Source organism: Pithys albifrons, chromosome 8, assembly GCF_047495875.1.
Source record: "Pithys albifrons albifrons isolate INPA30051 chromosome 8, PitAlb_v1, whole genome shotgun sequence".
Lineage (NCBI taxonomy): Eukaryota > Metazoa > Chordata > Aves > Passeriformes > Thamnophilidae > Pithys > Pithys albifrons.
In genome coordinates, this window is record NC_092465.1 from 969,705 (window position 1) to 986,579 (window position 16,875).

General features: G+C 51.8%; 1 protein-coding gene and 2 non-coding genes across 4 annotated transcripts in view; 1 reads left to right on the forward strand and 2 right to left on the reverse strand.

The window, feature by feature from the left end:
* Positions 1-7,740, reverse strand: part of GPD2 (glycerol-3-phosphate dehydrogenase 2) — a 52,169-nt gene extending 44,429 nt beyond the window's left edge. The window contains exon 1 of one of the 2 annotated variants that reach the window (XM_071562469.1): positions 7,641-7,740. The gene's annotated coding sequence lies outside the window, so the exon portion shown is untranslated. Of the gene's footprint in view, positions 1-1,347; positions 1,675-7,640 lie in introns of those variants that run through there. The other variant, XM_071562470.1, reaches the window with a different exon arrangement.
* A 7,132-nt stretch (positions 7,741-14,872) lies between these two features.
* Positions 14,873-14,943, forward strand: TRNAG-GCC (transfer RNA glycine (anticodon GCC)). Its single transcript has one exon. It is a non-coding gene; the product is annotated as a tRNA-Gly (tRNA).
* A 250-nt stretch (positions 14,944-15,193) lies between these two features.
* Positions 15,194-15,265, reverse strand: TRNAA-CGC (transfer RNA alanine (anticodon CGC)). The gene has a single exon. It is a non-coding gene; the product is annotated as a tRNA-Ala (tRNA).
* Positions 15,266-16,875: the final 1,610 nt, after the last annotated feature.

Here is a 16,875-nt window from a genome sequence, read left to right on the forward strand (position 1 = left end):
CCAGGAGCCCAGCTGCTCAAATTGCCACATCAGTCCTGCTCACAATCCCTAAGAGCAACTTATTCAGGGACAGAAAGGAAAACAGGGCTTAGCATAAGCCACACCAGTGCAAAGCCAGACAGGCATTCCAATATACAGATGGTCCTTTTACACCTGGAACAGCTCAATTGCACCCCAGGAACCCACATTTGGGAGGTCTGAGCAGATGTGCATGGATGAGGCTGGATGAGCTCAGGGCATCTGCAGGGGCAGCAGAGCCTGGACAATGCGCTGGCACCGACACGGCACCGACGTGCCAGGCTGGCCTGGCCTCTGCCCCGGGCTCTTCCTCCAGAAAGGAACAGCATGGCAGGTGGGAAATGGCATGCAAGGCTCCTCTGGGCAGGAGGACAGATCAAACACTGCCTCAGCAGCCACAAAGCCAGCGGGAAATGAGAGGCTCCCAACACACACTTGGGTGTTCCTCAAGCGCTGTCCCAGACGGCTGGAAAGGCTGTGCCTGCTCCGAGCAGGAGGCACCAGGGCACAGATGAAAGGGCAAGGAATGCAGCCCATGTCGTTCCCATGAGGGCTGTACAACACAGGGAAGAGCCTACACTTACAAACCCTTCCTCTTCTGTGAGCGGGTACTGAAACCTGCCTCTCTTCCAAGCTGAGATCAACAGCTTGTGATGGAAAAGGAACTTTATTTTAATGACAATTGTAACAGCAACCAGCATGAGAAGCACCACAATCAGAAATAAGTCATCTTTCCATCACACCAGTATTCTGAGTCACCTTTCAAAAAGCAGCTCAAGCAGTGTACAGAGTGTTTTAGTGCTGTCACTGCCATCTGACACTGTAAATCTGCGTGTCAGGCCTGACTCTTGGTTTTGATAGAGGCTGTAAATGGCACTTTTGGACCCATGCCCTCACTTGGATGGTGGGCTGAGGTCCCTGACAGGCTCTAGAACAAGCTGTGGCAGGAGCAGGAGCCCTTGACTGACAGAGGAGGAGCCAGGGGCATGTCACAAGGAGTGGGTATTGCACAGAGTGATCTGTCCAAGGAGTTCAATAACCCTGGGGAACAGTTCCCAGGGAACCAGCTGAGCACTGGTAGATTCACAAGAACATAAGTTCAAACTGCTACTAAAGAATCCTGATTAGAAGAAAGAGCCTTTGAATCTAAAAGGAAGTAAAGGGGCAGGGAGAGTTAGTGTAGGTGAAACAGAAACTACGCTAAAGATTTGTCAGCACAAGTTCCTTCTTTCAGTTTCCAAGAGTTACAAAAGTTAATACAAATCACCTCACAGTAGGAACTGCTCCCTCCTCAGTGCATTTCTTAACCAGTGGCCCTGTCACACTTACTTGGACTACAGCAGGATGGAAAAGTCACTTCCAGAGGAGTCTTCCACTGCAGATCCAGGCTGGTGACCAGCTCCCTGCCCCAGGGAAATCCCAGGTGACCTCACCAGCTATCAGACCTTGGGCCTCCTGTGGCACAGGAAGGGCTCTGCTTCATCCTTTAACACATTCCTTACACTGCTCCACTTTCAGTCCCACGGTTCAAACCCAAAAGCTATGGAGCAGCACTTTATAAAGAAGGGATTTCAACACCTGTCATCAGTAGAGGCTTTGACAGAGTACCCCAAGTGACAAACCTGGGCCATGCGCAGCCCTCATGAGACTGGGATGGTGGGAGGGACCTGCCTTCCTTCCTTCCCGTAATGCCCAGCCCAGGCAGCTGCCAGGCTGTTGGCTGGTGTCATGTGGGGTTGTGTAACCCTCTCCCACCCCAGGCAAGAGGTGACTGTAAGGGAAGCACAGCAATCGCCAGCACTTCTGCACTCAGGTACTTCGTAATGACAAAGATAAGGGCTGGATCTGAGCAGCACATGGGCAAAGCTGGGGGAAAGAATGAGAGGAATGAGGGCAGGGTGGGGAATTCAGCCACAGAACCACAAGCCAGGCCAAAGCAAGACGACAGTTTAGCAGGAGTGAAGGCACAGATGGATCCAGGCAGCAGAGCTGTGCCACAGGAGCGTGTGCTGCCATCAGACACAGAACTGGGAAATTAGGAGAAGAAACCCAATCTGTTGTGCTGAATATCCGTGTGCTTTACGAGGCCATTACCATGGAATCCGGGAGCATTCCATTTCCAACGAACATCTAATAAAGTGAGTCACTCAATGCAAGACTTAAAAATAGAAAACTTATAATCATCTCCACTACAGTTTGCATAACTTGCCATTGGCATTGGAGCACTGTCTAATTCCATCTTTCCCCTTCGGCCCAAAGCGTCTCAGGGAAGTTTGGGATGATGAAAGGCCCACACTGATGTCCCTCCAGGCTGAGCAGAGAGTCCTGCACTGGCCCTGCTTCTCCAAACACTGCAGTCCCACCTCAGCTCTCTAATCCAGCTCTCACCCCTCCTCCAGGACAGCTCAGCAGGTGACCACACTGACAGAGCAGCAGCAAAGCCACAGTGAGGTTCTGACTGTGCGTAACTCCAGCCTTGAAAGCTGCACCCTCCTGTCACTGGCAGTCTGCAGGGTGTGTCAAGGCAGGAAGCAGCCAAATAAGGAGAAAAAAGGGATGTAACCAGAAAATAACCAAATTAGCATCCCCTTAACCAGGTCACCCACCAGCTGTTTCTCCCTTACCTTCGAGAAAGCTGGGAGTGGTTAATGTTGCACAGGATGTCACGCCAGACTAACTGAAGTAGCTTAAAAAGAACTGATTAAAGCCTAAACCAACCCAAAGTGGAGATGCTTCCCCTGAAAGGCAGATCTTTGATGAAGGACAACACGCCCAAAGAAGAGTTCCAGTGGGTCCCAAACACAGCACAGCAGTGTCCACCCTTCAGGTTCTCTCCTAAAGCTCCCAAGAGTTTTCCAAGTTCTCAACACAAGTTCAGGCACTGTAATAGAGTCACTATCCAAGAACCACCTCTCCAAACACAGCACTGTACCCTGCAATACCCAGACAGCTCCCAGAGTCCCTGGTCCTCTTCAGTCACAGACCACCCCACAGACCTGTAAGTTCCTACACTGAGGATTTAAAATTCCAAACCCTCTGGGCTACCCCAGACTCACAAGTGGAAGCCATGCAGCACTTTACCATATGAGGAAAATCCTTCCCACACTCCAGTACAGGCAACCAGCTCAGCTCTCATGCCCAAAAGTGGTTGTAGCACTTGCCAGGCACAAAAATAAAGGAGAAACAAAGCAGAAAATAGACATCCTATCCTCATACCTCCTCGTGGTCCCACGGTTTCCAACTACTTCATCTGCCTTCTGTAATCAGACACCAAGATATTCCCACCCTTCACTAGATGACAGGACAGCTGCTCTATGCTCCCATTCTACAGGGAACAAACTTTTCTGGCTCCTCTTTCGACTATTTGCATTTTTAACCCAACCACTTCTTTTTCTGCAGTTTCATTAACCTGCTAGAAAGAAAAAAAGTTTTACAAATGAGGACAGGAAAAGTTCAATGTGTAAATCCTTCTTGGGATTTTGATAGCAATGGTCTTGCCAGAGAAAGCAGCATGTTCCTGGGAATGAGGGGATACTACAGACAGGGATGGCTGTAATTCCAAGGACTGTACCTAAGGACTAACAGGAATACAAAGAAACACCAACATCAACAAGTATTTGCAGCTTTCCCACCACACAAACATAGCAATTTATTTATCAAGTTCTAGATGAAAGTATTTAAATTCCCTCCTGTCCTACTGGAAGGAGTGGGAAGCCTCATCTCCAGCCTGAGCACTAATGTGAGCAGATGATTTCCATACCTTTGTGTTCTTGTGCAAATGCTGTTTTAGCTTAAACAGTTCAAAAAGTGATTTTTCCCTTTTGAGGAGGGTTAATATCACCCACCAAATCCACCAGGCACAATACAAACACTATAAGCCAATTACTGTAATTAGAAAGAAATGTTCTTGTTAGCAATAATTTATAGCTGCTCAATTTTTTCTGATATCCTTCATTCTCCTCATTTTCAATGCAGATATTTTAACAGACAGACTACCAGTTCAGCTTGATCCTAATGCAGGTTTTCTTTCCCCTCCCCAGCCAAACACTCAGGGAGCAAGGATTAGAAAATAAGGTGGTTTTATTACAAGACTGGACATAGACCTGCACATACAAACAGGAACCTGCTCAAAAAATAGCTACAGATCAGGTGATTACTGAGGTGTGGCAAGGAAGTAGCCTCGTTTTCCACCCTGGGATACAGACTGAGACCTGATAGCACACGTAAATCTTATCCTGGAGGAGGGGCCTGCATTCTGAATCACTTTGAAATCAGGATCAACACTTGATTTGAGAAACCCTTTGCCAAGCACATGGAACAGCCCAGGCCAAGCCTTTGCACCCATGTGGGGAACTGGCCCTGTGGGCTCCATCCACGGACCTGGCTGGGACTGGAGGCGAGTCCACATGGAAAGCCCTTGGAGACAGAGCTTCTCCTCTGCCTGGGAACCTGGCTCAGAGACAGTTACTCAGGGACAGGGAATGTTTCCAAAATCAATACTGTGATGCTGTGGAAAAGGTTTGATTACAAACTGTCTGTTGTTACATAATAAAAACTGTTTCCTAAAGTAAAGCTTTTTGGCTGCATCTACATCACCAAGAGCTAATTAGTGGAGCCCTAAAACCCAACAGCTGCTGCTGAAAACAGCCTCTGTGGTCTCTGTGCTCTGCATTGTTTACTTCCAGTAGCTCCAGCGTGGACCACAAACAGCCATGGAGCAGCAGAAGGGCAGGTATCCTTCCCTCCTTACAGGCTGATCTTCCACTTTTGTCCCACTTGATTCAGCTTTGTATTTCTAGCCTCTATTTTTTATTTCACAGAATCCCAAAATCACTGAGGCTGGAAAAGCCCTCCCAGCCCCTGGAGCCCACTCTGTGCCCAATGCCCACCTTGGCAAAGCCCTCCCAGCCCCTGGAGCCCACCCTGTGCCCGATGCCCACCTTGGCAAAGCCCTCCCAGCCCCTGGAGCCCACCCTGTGCCCGATGCCCACCTTGGCAAAGCCCTCCCAGCCCATGGAGCCCATCCTGTGCCCGATGCCCACCTTGGCAAAGCCCTTCCAGCCCATGGAGCCCACCCTGTGCCCGATGCCCACCTTGGCAAAGCCCTCCCAGCCCCTGGAGCCCACCCTGTGCCCGATGCCCACCTTGGCAAAGCCCTCCCAGCCCATGGAGCCCACCCTGTGCCCGATGCCCACCTTGTCCCCCAGCCCAGAGCACTCAGTGCCATGGCCAGTCCTGCCTTGGGCAGCTCCAGGGCTGGGCACTCCAAAGCACCCTGGACAGATCCTTCCAGTGCCTGACCACCCTTTTCAGGAAAAACACTCCTGTTGATGTTGAACCTGACCCTCCCCTGGCACAGCTTCAGGCCCTTTCCTGTCCCTTGCTCCCTGTCCTGTTCCTGTTTGCCCAGCTTGGCCACGGTCTCCCACTCTCCCAAGCACACCCCAAAAGGCAGGTCCAAGGCCCCCAGGTGGGTGGCAGGGACAGAGACCAGCCCCCTCCTGCTCACACTCTGTGCCTCCCTCGGCTGCAGGAGCACACCCAGGATGGTACAGCTGATTCCTGCAAAAGCACAGGTTCAAACTACAACCGGAAGGCCAAGAACATGGAGTAGATTAATCAACCTATACAACCAGACTATCAGAGCTCTGGGTTAGCCTGAGGGCAGCACAGGCCATAAAAAGGCAAAATAACTCCCCAAGTTTCACTTGCCAGCACATAAACAAGCATCAGGGTACGAGGAAGCTGCTGCTTAAGTGAGTTACTTGGAAACACCAAGCCCTGTTTTGAAACCATCAATGAGTGGAAGGAGAAAGTCACAACTGCAAACTGAGAGCAGAAAAGGCACATTTCTTTTAAATATTTCCTAAAGCTTGCAGAGACTTGTGTGGAGACAAGCAGGCAGCAGTAAGGAACGTGTAGGAGCTTCCTTTGGGAAAGTGCTGTGCATGAATGGCCTCTGAAGTGACCACATCCATCCAGTTTTGTGTGTTCCCAGCAGGGCCAGTCACCAGGAAGTGATGGAGCTCAGGGGAAAACACTCCATGATGCAGCAAGGCCCAGCTCAGAAACTTATTATTACTGTGTCCTGTGCACACACATAATTAAACAAAATATAGTGTGAATCCACATATACACAACCAAAGTAATGCTGTAAGTTACATACATTGCAGATGTGCCTACTCAGAACTTCCATCAGACTAACTGCTAATGATCTAACATTAAAATTAATAATATCCTCGTTGTTGCTATTATAGAAAAGGCAATACTGGACTTTGCTTTAGCTATTGCCATGTAAAGATCCTTAAGTATCAGACCAAGTCTTTACAGCTGATTGGGGTCACTGCTCATCACTGAAAATTCCTGAGGACTGAACCTAAGAGTAAGGGAGGAAAATAAAAGGGTAGAAAGACATGGAAGAGAAGACAATGCAATGACTGAGTGGAGCAGAGCCCCAGTTCCAGCAGCAGGCAGAAGGAGCTGCTTCCAGCACACCTGTGCTACCTGTTTACAGGGAACAGCAGAGGAAGTTCAGCAGGGAGGAAATCTGCCTGGCTTAAACCCGAGTGCTTCACACACATATTTATCTCTTTTCCCATAGTATCAGGCTTACAAACGTTTACTGATTGCTCAGGAGAGATAAGAACTCAAAAAAGTTTAGGACTTGATATGCTCTCACCCAGCAACAGTTCCCATGAGTATGTTCAGTGCTGGTAGGAAGTTACTTTCATTTTCCAGAGTTCAGTGAAACTACAGATATGCTATTTCTTTAACTGGAATTCACATCTTTCAGTGCCAGGAGATGCTGATTCTACCAAGTCCATCCAAGAAAGGAAATACAGTTGAAGAGCTCTGCAGCCCCCCTTATTTGTGATATATCCACACCTGTCCCTGGCCAGGGCCACAGGGGTGGGATCGCTGCCTGTGGGGCATCCTTGGGGGCACAGCACACACGGGGCAGCTGCCAGGGGCTCTGCACCACTCCCAGAAAACTGCCCACACTCCTTTTCTTGGTCTTTTTTCTTCCCATCCAAAAGCTTAAATAAAACAGTGGGAGGAGGCTGGGAGCACTTGGGAGTGAAAGCTGCTGTGTAAGATCACAGAATGACAGAATGGGTTGGGTAGAAGGGACATTAAAACCCATCCAGTGCCATCCCCTGCCATGGGCAGGGACACCTCCCACCAGCCCAGGTTGCTCCAACCTGGCCTGGGACACTTCCAGGGATCCAGGGGCAGCCACAGCTTCCCTGGGCAGTGCCAGATGCGGGGCAGGAGCAGCACGAGATGCGGGGCAGGGGCAGCAGGGGCAGATGCAGGCAGAGGAAAAGGCAGAGGCAGCAGGAGATGTGCGGGCAGAGGCAGCAGCAGAAGATGGGGCAGATGTGCGGGCAGAGCCATCAGATGTGCGGGCAGAGCCATCAGATGTGCGGGCAGAGCCATCAGATGTGCGGGCAGAGGCAGCAGGAGATGTGCGGGCAGAGCCAGCAGGCGCTCGCTCCGCGCTCCCAGCACAGCCGGCCCGGGCTCCCCCCGGGGCTCCCCCCGCGTGTTCGGGCCAGCCCCGCTCCCGTCCCGCCCGCGCCGCCCCCGCACCCTCCGACACAGCCCCGAGCGCCACTTACTGCGGACCCGGAGCCGGAGCGGGAGCCGCGTCCCCGGGCGGGCTCTGCGGGCTCTGCGGGAGCGGCTCCTCCTGCCCGCCCTGCGCCGGCAGCAGCCCCAGCCCGCCGGGCTGCCCCGAGCTCCGCCTCGAACGCCGCCCGCACTCCCCGCCCTGCCCTCCGCCCGGCCCCGCCGCTCCGGCGCTCCCACGGGCGGGCCCGGCCCGGCGCGGCCTTCTCATCCCCGGCCTCGCCTGATGGGGGTCCCCGCCCGGCCTCCTCATCCCCGGCCTCGCCTGATGGGGGTCCCCGCCCGGCCTCCTCATCCCCGGCCTCGCCTGATGGGGGTCCCCGCCCGGGGCGGGCCCGGCGCGGCCTCCTCATCCCCGGCCTTGCGTGATGGGGGTCCCCGCCCGGCGCGGGCCCTGCCCGGTCGCCCTGCCCCAGGCCCGGCCCGCGGGCCCGGAGCGCTGTGCGACTGCCGAGACGCGTTTGGAGGCTCCAACAACCGCAGCGGGTGATTTCAGGGGTTCTGCAGGCAGTGATACCCAGGCCACTAGTGATGGGGGCAATGTTTGTCCCACCGGTGAGGGGGACAGTGTTTATCCCACCGGTGAGGGGGACAGTGTTTATCCCACCGGTGATGGGGGCAATGTTTGTCCCACCGGTGAGGGGGACAGTGTTTATCCCAGGCACATCAGTGCACTTAAAGCTGCAAGTAGTAGTAGGGGCAGCTGGAAGTAGTAGATATTCAGGCATTGAAGCCCTTGGCTGAACAGAAGGAATATGAAAGGAAAAAGACCAAAAAAATGATTAATTATTTTTGAGGTTATGGGTATGGGGTGGTTTGTTTTTTTGAGAGAGATCGTGAGAAAGGAAGCAGAATTAGGGGGAAAAAAGGGATTTAAATGCAGTTTGTGGTGAATAATTGCAGCGTGATCCAACACACAGGGTTCTAGAAGTGAATGCCTACCCCATATATGTGTCCTGACAAGTTCTGGGTGTGAGTGCCTACCCCATGTATGTGACCTAATATGGCACAAAATGTTTCATCCATCTCTAACAAATATTCAAAACCTGATCATAAATTTTGTTAGAACTGGGAAAATCCCCTGCCCTCCTGTCCCTCCAGGGTGCTGTCTACCCACATGTGGCTGCACTGTCAGTATTAATTTATGACCATTTTTGAGTGACTCCAAACAAGGCAGTTCATGAGCACTAAATGTGTCCACATCCAGTTTCCAGGTGAACATTTCCTGCACCTCAGCACTCCTGAGTCTCATCAGCTCTTCCAAACCAGCAAAAACTTGAAGGGAGGAGGAGATGAGAGCAATGTACTATTCTCCTCACAAACAGAAATCCAGGAATGAGTGAAAACTTCATTAGGATCACATTTCCCAAGGAATCTCATCTTCCAAGAGGAGTTGTCCACACATTCACAGTGCCACTACCAATAAACAGGGGTGGGCTGTTCTCTCCTCCCTCCATTAGGCTTCTGTTCAACCACTGCTGTCTTTTTATCTTAGTTACTTTTCACCTCTGTTTTCATCTTAGTTACTCATTGGCAAAGATTGGGCTTCATAAGTTTGAAAAGTGAAAGATTTTTACAAGGTTAAGGAAAAAAATTGAGATGCCTGAAAATATCGTAGAGTTCCTCCCTCTTGCCTGTTTTTTCTTCAATGCCTAGATGCAAATATTACCTCCTGAGTCCCCGTGCATGTGGCTGAGTCCCCGGGACACCTGCCAAGACAGGAATTGTAGCTGCCCGAAATCATGTGCTCAGCAGGTGTAAATTGTGTGCAGGGAGAGTTCACCTTTTGTCCTGAACCCCAGAGGCAGTTTCTCTTCATTAGCAAGGGAAGATGGGGAAGAAGATTATCCTCCTTTCCTGTCTGCATGCCAAAGTTATGTATCAGAAGGAGAAAATCTGTTCATACGTTCACAAATATGTTTTCTCCTCATCTGCTTTCAGGAAAGTGTCTTTGTGAGGAGCAAGAGGTGCTGATAATCAGAGCAGAGCTGAGACAGAGGGACAGGAACAGACACAGAATTTCTCTGCCGAGATTTTTGCCAGGGGGATCCACAGTAAGTCCTCCAGTTGGAAAATAAAAGTCCTTAGTCAGGGCTGTAATTAAACATTTAGATTGTTCCCATCTCTGGGTGTCAGGTGTCAGCTGAAGTCCAGCCCTGTGGCTTCCCATCAGATGCTCAGTTTGCCATCAAACCAGGATGTGTTGCTGGTGTTTAAATGTTTCCCCTGCATGCAACAGATAAATCCATCCAGTGTGTCTGAGGAGGAGGCTCATTTTTCTGTTAAAACTGCTGTAATGTGTTACCATCATAATCATGTCTGATTGTTTGCTGTTCCATCAAGATCCCACATCAGGGCTGAGCCACAGAAACAAATGCAGAAATTGCAGTTTTACAAAAATAAGGTCACAGGGCACGTTCTTTGTGGCAGAACAAACACCACCATTAATTGGCCTCTCCCTGCAATGGCAGCACAGGCAGGGAATGGAAGGAGGGGATGTGGGGTCTGTGTTTCTGGGGCAAACAGCCAAGCCAGGGCTCATAGAAAACATGGATTTCCTTGTTAAAGAAAAGAAAGACAACTTCTTTTAGAAAGCAGCACTGCCTGGACTAGTCAAGAGTAGTTATTTTCCTCTTTAAATGTTTAAAGATCATCGTTGTGACAGGAAATATTAAAAAAAAAATCTATTAAATATGTTTTCTTTACATGTGCCAGAGTGAGAGATTTTATTCAACAAATGGACTGCAAAAGGCTCTTTGGAATTTGTGCTGTATATTTTTTTTCTCTCAGACAATGACAGACCAAAATCAGCCCCAGTGAATATACATGTCTGGTGTTTATCCAGGTGTTTTCTCCATTGAATTGATTAGGAAAAGTGTAGGAAACCTGTTCAAAGATAGACAATCACTTTGAAAGCACAGCCTGATATCCCAGCACGTAATGAAGAAAGGGAGGATTTGAGTCTCCTCTTCTCCACTGCCCATTTCCCTGGCATTGCCTGCCTGGTGGTGTTCCTTTGGGGCCACTTGGATGGGATCTGGAATGAACATTTTTGGGGTGTCCATGGGTTTATAAGGAACTTGCACAGATTTCCAGCAACATCATCAGGAGTTGTGTTGGGAAAAGTTATTTTCAATAACCACATTTATCATTGTCAATTTGGTTTTGGTGACCTTTAGTGATCCAGAACTGTTCCATTGGGAAAAAAAGGGTATCACCTCCTTGATACCTGAACCAACCAACATTCCTGGATGTCAATGACCCCTCTCTGTGTCCAAAGCCCGTGGATGGGATCTCTCACCCCATCTCCTTCAGCACCATTTCTGACCACACCAGCCATCCTGCAGCTTCCCTGGAATTTCAGATCATACCTTTTCATCTACAGAAATATTTTTCCCTGCAGATTTAAATAATTAATTGGGACGTGCCTGGTGGGTCTTGAGCTAAACTTCAGGGAGGCAGCAGATACGTGTGACCAAGTGACCTTTTGCTGTCCTGCTGGTCCCCGCGCTCGCGCTGTGCTCAAAGGGACGCTGTCAAAATTGCTAGGCCTTAAAACTTTAACCCGCTCTGACAACTTGTTCTACATTATAAGTCTTCCCTAAAAGATTACCACGATTGTTTTGTTTGTTTTCTTCCAACAATCTTTGCTGAAGGCTCCACAATACAGATTCATTTGTCCTTTTGGGTAGGTGGATATTTTTAAATGCCCAGCTCATTCCGTGACCTGTTAAAATGGAGTTGATGTGTGTGTGCTCCACTCAGTGGAGAACTCGCCAGGGATGGAGCAATTTCTCTGTACTCCAGAAGAAGAAACAAGAACACACTCTGGAAGCCTTTATGAGGAGGCTTTTAGAAGCCATTTTGAATGGCTGATTGTTATCCTTGAGTTCTGAAAGTCTTGACTGGACCTCCAAGGTGATATTAAGTAAGTATTAGTGAAACATGAGTTGGTTCCTACAAAGAGGTTTGGTGTATGTCAGAGTGCTCAGAATTACTCCTTAGGCATAGTTTCTAAGATCTCCACTTACAGAATCACAGGATCATTTAGGCTGGAAAAGCCCTCCCAGCCCATGGAGCCCACCCTGTGCCCGATGTCCACCTTGGCAAAGCCCTCCCAGCCCATGGAGCCCACCCTGTGCCCGATGCCCACCTTGGCAAAGCCCTGCCAGCCCATGGAGCCCACCCTGTGCCTGATGCCCACCTTGTCCCCCAGCCCAGAGCACTGAGTGCCACGGCCAGTCCTGCCTTGGGCACCTCCAGGGCTGGGCACTCCAACCCTCCCTGGGCAGCCCCTGCCAGTGCCTGCCCACCCTTTCCATGCAGCAGTTCCTGCTGCTGTGGCCCCTGCCCCTGAGGCCATGCCCTCTGCTCCTGTCCCTGTGCCCTGGAGCAGAGCCCAACTCCCTGTCCCCCTCCTGGCAGGGATTGCAGAGCCAGAAGGTGCCCCCTAAGCCTCCTTTGCTCCAGCTGAGCCCCCCCAGCTCCCTCAGCTGGCCTTTGTAGGACTTAAATGATTTAATACAGCTCCACATGAGGAGGTGGATCAGAGCCAGCAGCACAGGTACAGCTGTTCCATCACACTTTTCCTTTTTTATGTGTCAGGACAAAGGTTGACACAACACCCATTTTATATTGAGTGGCTGCACATCCTCCATCCCTCTGCGTGACACAGGAACATGTGTCTGTGCCAGCCATGGAGGAGGGAATGAGTGATATCCACTGGCCACAGCCCAGGTAAGCCACACCTGTACTTTTAAGCTTGAATTGACCTGTTTTACCACTGCTGTGAACTGTACCTTGTTCCTATTGCAGCTGCACCAGCTGAACTTGGGGTGTGTGAGGCTGCAGGTGCCCTGGACCTGCAGCACCTCCTGGGAGGGGCACAATGGGGTCACCAGCAGCACCTGGAAGTGACATAGGAAGTGCAGGAAGATGCTGTGTCAAGCTTCAGTCAGAAGCATCAAGAGATCATGGAGATTTTTAACCAACTGAACCGATCCTGTGAATTTTTCACCAGTTCTGAGGTTCTGGACCACTCTTTCTAATATTGCAGGTCTCAATTCTCTCCTCCATTCTTTACTTTCCTACTCACAGTCAGTTTTAAGGGAAGCCAAGTGTGAGCCTGGGTCACACAGCTTGGGAAAGGATTTCCAGAGCATGTTCTAGAGTGACATTTGGTCCCCAGGGAGGCCTGTGAGTTGCCAAACTCCTCCTGGTTGACAGAGTTCCCTGCACTACGTCAGCCAACACCCCCAGATGTTCTGAGCAGATGCAAAACATGCTGGAATGGACATGAGGAACTGCTGTATAAGTTACTGTGAGTGCAAGGACAGTTTCATTTCTGCTCTGAGAGCAAGTGGGACTTGCCAGTAGCACAAATTGTGTCACTGTGGTGACCCTCTGCGTATAATTCTCTAAGGAGTGGCAGTTCCATGGAAACAGTGTGTTCCACAGTGCCCTGACCTGCCCCAGAGGGCTGAGGGGCACTTGGGGACATGGCTCAGTGGTGGCCCTGGCAGCTCTGTGAGTGAACTGTTGGACCTGATGATCGCAGAGGGCTTTTCCAGCCCAAACCATCCTGTCATTCTGTGATTCCATGGCTATGAGGACACACTGCTGGTTCCCATGTGGCTGTGAACAGATGTTGCCAGCTGTCCCCTGCCAGATGTCCCCTCAGCTCACCAGAAATGAGAGGAGGTGAGAGAATAGAAGTAGGGGGAAACCAGTTGGTCAATGATTTGTGTTTACCTCCTCATGGCCAACTTCCAGACACAGTAAAATAGGGAATTAGGGGCTTCTCAGTATGAATATTTCTTGTGCAAGTGCTTTGGGATTTCTGGTACTGGGCTTGCCTGTGAAAACAGTTTTTCCAGGCTGACTGGTGCAGTCATAAGCAGTAGTCCAAATTATGTTATTACTTGAAGTTTTGACGAAGTCACCCTCTGCCAGCAGGAGGTAAGAAGGAAAGGGGACTGTGACAGATGGTTACATCACAGTGTTCATGTGTGTCCACACAGTAAACTGAAACAGTATCTGTAGTGCCAGTTTGCTGTTGGTTGGAGAAGAAAACACCTTCTTCCTCCCTTTCCAGAGGTGGTTGGTGGTCAGTCTTCCTCCTACCTGGGCTGTGTTCTTAAGCATGATTATTCTTTTTGTACATAAATCTTAATGTTCCCTTGATGTGCAGCTCTTTATGCTGCTCTCCCTTGAGCTCTTGGCTCGTGTGTGTCCAGTCGTGGGAGTGTGTCCAAGGTGAACTGCACGTCAGGGGAGTGCAGAGTTTATTTTGGGACAGGGCATTGTCACCTCACAGCATGAGCAGTGCCACACTGTGGGTGTCCCATCACCACACACGGGTGTGGCGTGCTGGCACTGGCACCACATCACCTGGCAAAGCACGGGCACATTCCTTGGACACTGTGATTCCTTCAGGTGCAGATCAGCTCAGCCTCTGAGCCTGTAACCAGCAGCCTCCTCTGGCAAAGTCCTTCTAGGGTAGAAAACAAACAAATACACATTTGTGACCCGGTCTGAACACTTTTAAAGGTAAAGAATGATCACAGAATCACTCAGGTTGGAAAACACCTTTGAGTCCAGCCATGGTTCTGGGTGTAAAGACTTTTGGAAGCCTCCACCTGAAACCTCCTAAAGTTCTTCCATTAAATAACTCCTTCTGACTTATGCAAGAAATAATATTTTTTTATCCCTGAGAAGATACAAACAGAATGCTTAGGGAACAAAGAAGTTTTCCAGGAATATGCTGAGAAAAGAAGTATTCAAATAATATGCTGAAAAAAAAAGTTTTTGAACCATATGCTGAATAAACAGAAATTTTTCGAAAATATGCTGAGAAAAAGAAATTTTTCAAGCAAAATGCTGAAAAAAAAAGTTTTTATACAATATGCTGATAAATGATCACTGAAATAATGATTACTGAAATCTCATGTCTGTGGGGAATTGAACAAGACCAAAACCAACAGCCACACCAGGCTCTGTGGGATGCATGATGGGGTCATTGTACAGTTTTCTAGGGGAGTTTGTAATCCTTTAGAGGAAAAATGTGTAACAGGCACTGCTAAGTTTCTGACACCGCTTTTCCCCCGGAAATAATGGCTCAGAAGTGCTGCCTGGGGACGTGGAACTGCAAAGAACTGGGCGGGTCGGTGAGAGGCGCGATGTGCGCTGGTTCACGCAGGGGCGGGGAGTGCTCTCCGAGCGCGCATTGGTGGTTCAGTGGTAGAATTCTCGCCTGCCACGCGGGAGGCCCGGGTTCGATTCCCGGCCAATGCACCTCATCTTTTGCCGGCGGGACCCGCCACCTCTCCCGGTTTGGAACCGCCGCTCCTGCTTCGGGCCTGCCTCTAACGTTTGGGGACGCCGCTCTTTCGTTTTCCCTGTGGGGCTCCTGGTCTGGAAGTGGCGCCGGGCCAGGCCGTGCCGTGCCGGGCGCGGCCGCTCCCTCAGAGCCGCGGCGGCCGCGCGGGGAGACGGGAAATAAAAAGAAAAAAAAAAGAGAAGAAAGAGGAAGAAAAGAAGCGCCTGGAGATGCCGGGGATTGAACCCGGGACCTCACACATGCGAAGCGCGCGCTCTACCACTGAGCTACATCCCCGGCTGTGGGGGCCGTTGTGCCGGGCGGGGCCATGTGGCGGGACCGGGGATGCGCCTGCCGGCCCCCCGCGGCTCCCTCTGCCGGGAGGGGGGACAGCATCCTCCGGGACGGGGCACAGGGATGCCCCGGGAATGGGGGACAGGGATCCCCCAGGAATGGGGGACCGGATCCTCCGGGAATGGGGACAGGATCCCCCGGGATGGGGCACAGGGATGCCCCGGGACGGGGCACAGCGATCCCCCAGGAATGGGGGACAGGGATGCCCCGGGACGGGGCACAGGGATGCCCCGGGAATGGGGGACAGGGATCCCCCAGGAATGGGGACAGGGATGCCCCGGGACGGGGCACAGGGATGCCCCAGGAATGGGGGACAGGGATGCCCCGGGACGGGGCACAGCGATCCCCCAGGAATGGGGGACAGGGATGCCCCGGGAATGGGGACAGGGATGCTCCGGGAATGGGGGACAGGGATGCCCCAGGAATGGAGGACAGGGATGCCCCGGGACGGGGCACAGCGATCCCCCAGGAATGGGGGACAGGGATACCCCGGGAATGGGGGACAGGGATGCCCCGGGACGGGGCACAGCAATCCCCCAGGAATGGGGGACAGGGATGCCCCGGGACGGGGCACAGCAATCCCCCAGGAACGGGGGACAGGGATGCCCCGGGAATGGGGGACAGGGATGCCCTGGGAATGGGGACAGGGATGCCCCGGGAATGGAGGACAACATCCCCCGGGGAGGGGGGTCAGGGATCCCCCGGAGCAGCCCCACCCCGACGATGTGCGGGAGGATCGGGGGGTGCTGCGCATACCGGGGGAGCCCGACCGGGGCCAGGACCGGCAGGCACCCAACGGAAAAGAGCCCCAACAGGCTCTTTCTGGAGCGTATTCGCCACAGAGACAGAGCCATCTCATTAGCTTTGGTGGGAGCTGCCTGGTCCTGCTCTCTGTTCAGCTTTATTTTCAGAACCCAAACACCATCTCTGAGGCACTGCAGGTGCCTCTCAGTGTGCCCCTGGGGCATCCCACATGATCCTGGAATCATGGCCTCGTTTGAGTGGGAAGAGACCTCAAAGCCCCTCATTCCACTCCTGCCACAGGCAGGGACACCTTCCACTATTCCAGGTTGCTCCAAGCCCCATCCAACCTGGTCTTGGGCACTTCCAGGGATCCAGGGACAGTCACAACTTCTCTGCCCAACCTGTGTCAGGGCCTGCCCACCCTCCCAGCCACCAATTCCTTCCCAATATCCCCCCCAGCCCTGCCCTCTGGCAGTGGGAAGCCATTCCCTGTGTCCTGTCCCTCCATGCCTTGTCCCCAGTCCCTCTCCAGCTCTCCTGGAGCCCCTTCAGGCCCTGCCAGGGGCTCTCGGGTGTCCCTAGAGCCTTCCCTTCTCCAGGGGAACATTCCCAGCTCTCCCAGCCTGGCTCCAGAGCAGAGGGATCCAGCCCTGCAGCATCTCTGTGACCTTCTCTGGACTTGCTGCAGATATTCTGGGTAATTCCCAAGTGTCTCTATTTATCCCCTCCCAAGCAGCTCTGCTGGTCCTGCAGACCAGGAGGGCCCATCCCCACCCAGCTGCCCCTCAGTGTGCCCCATCCTGACATCC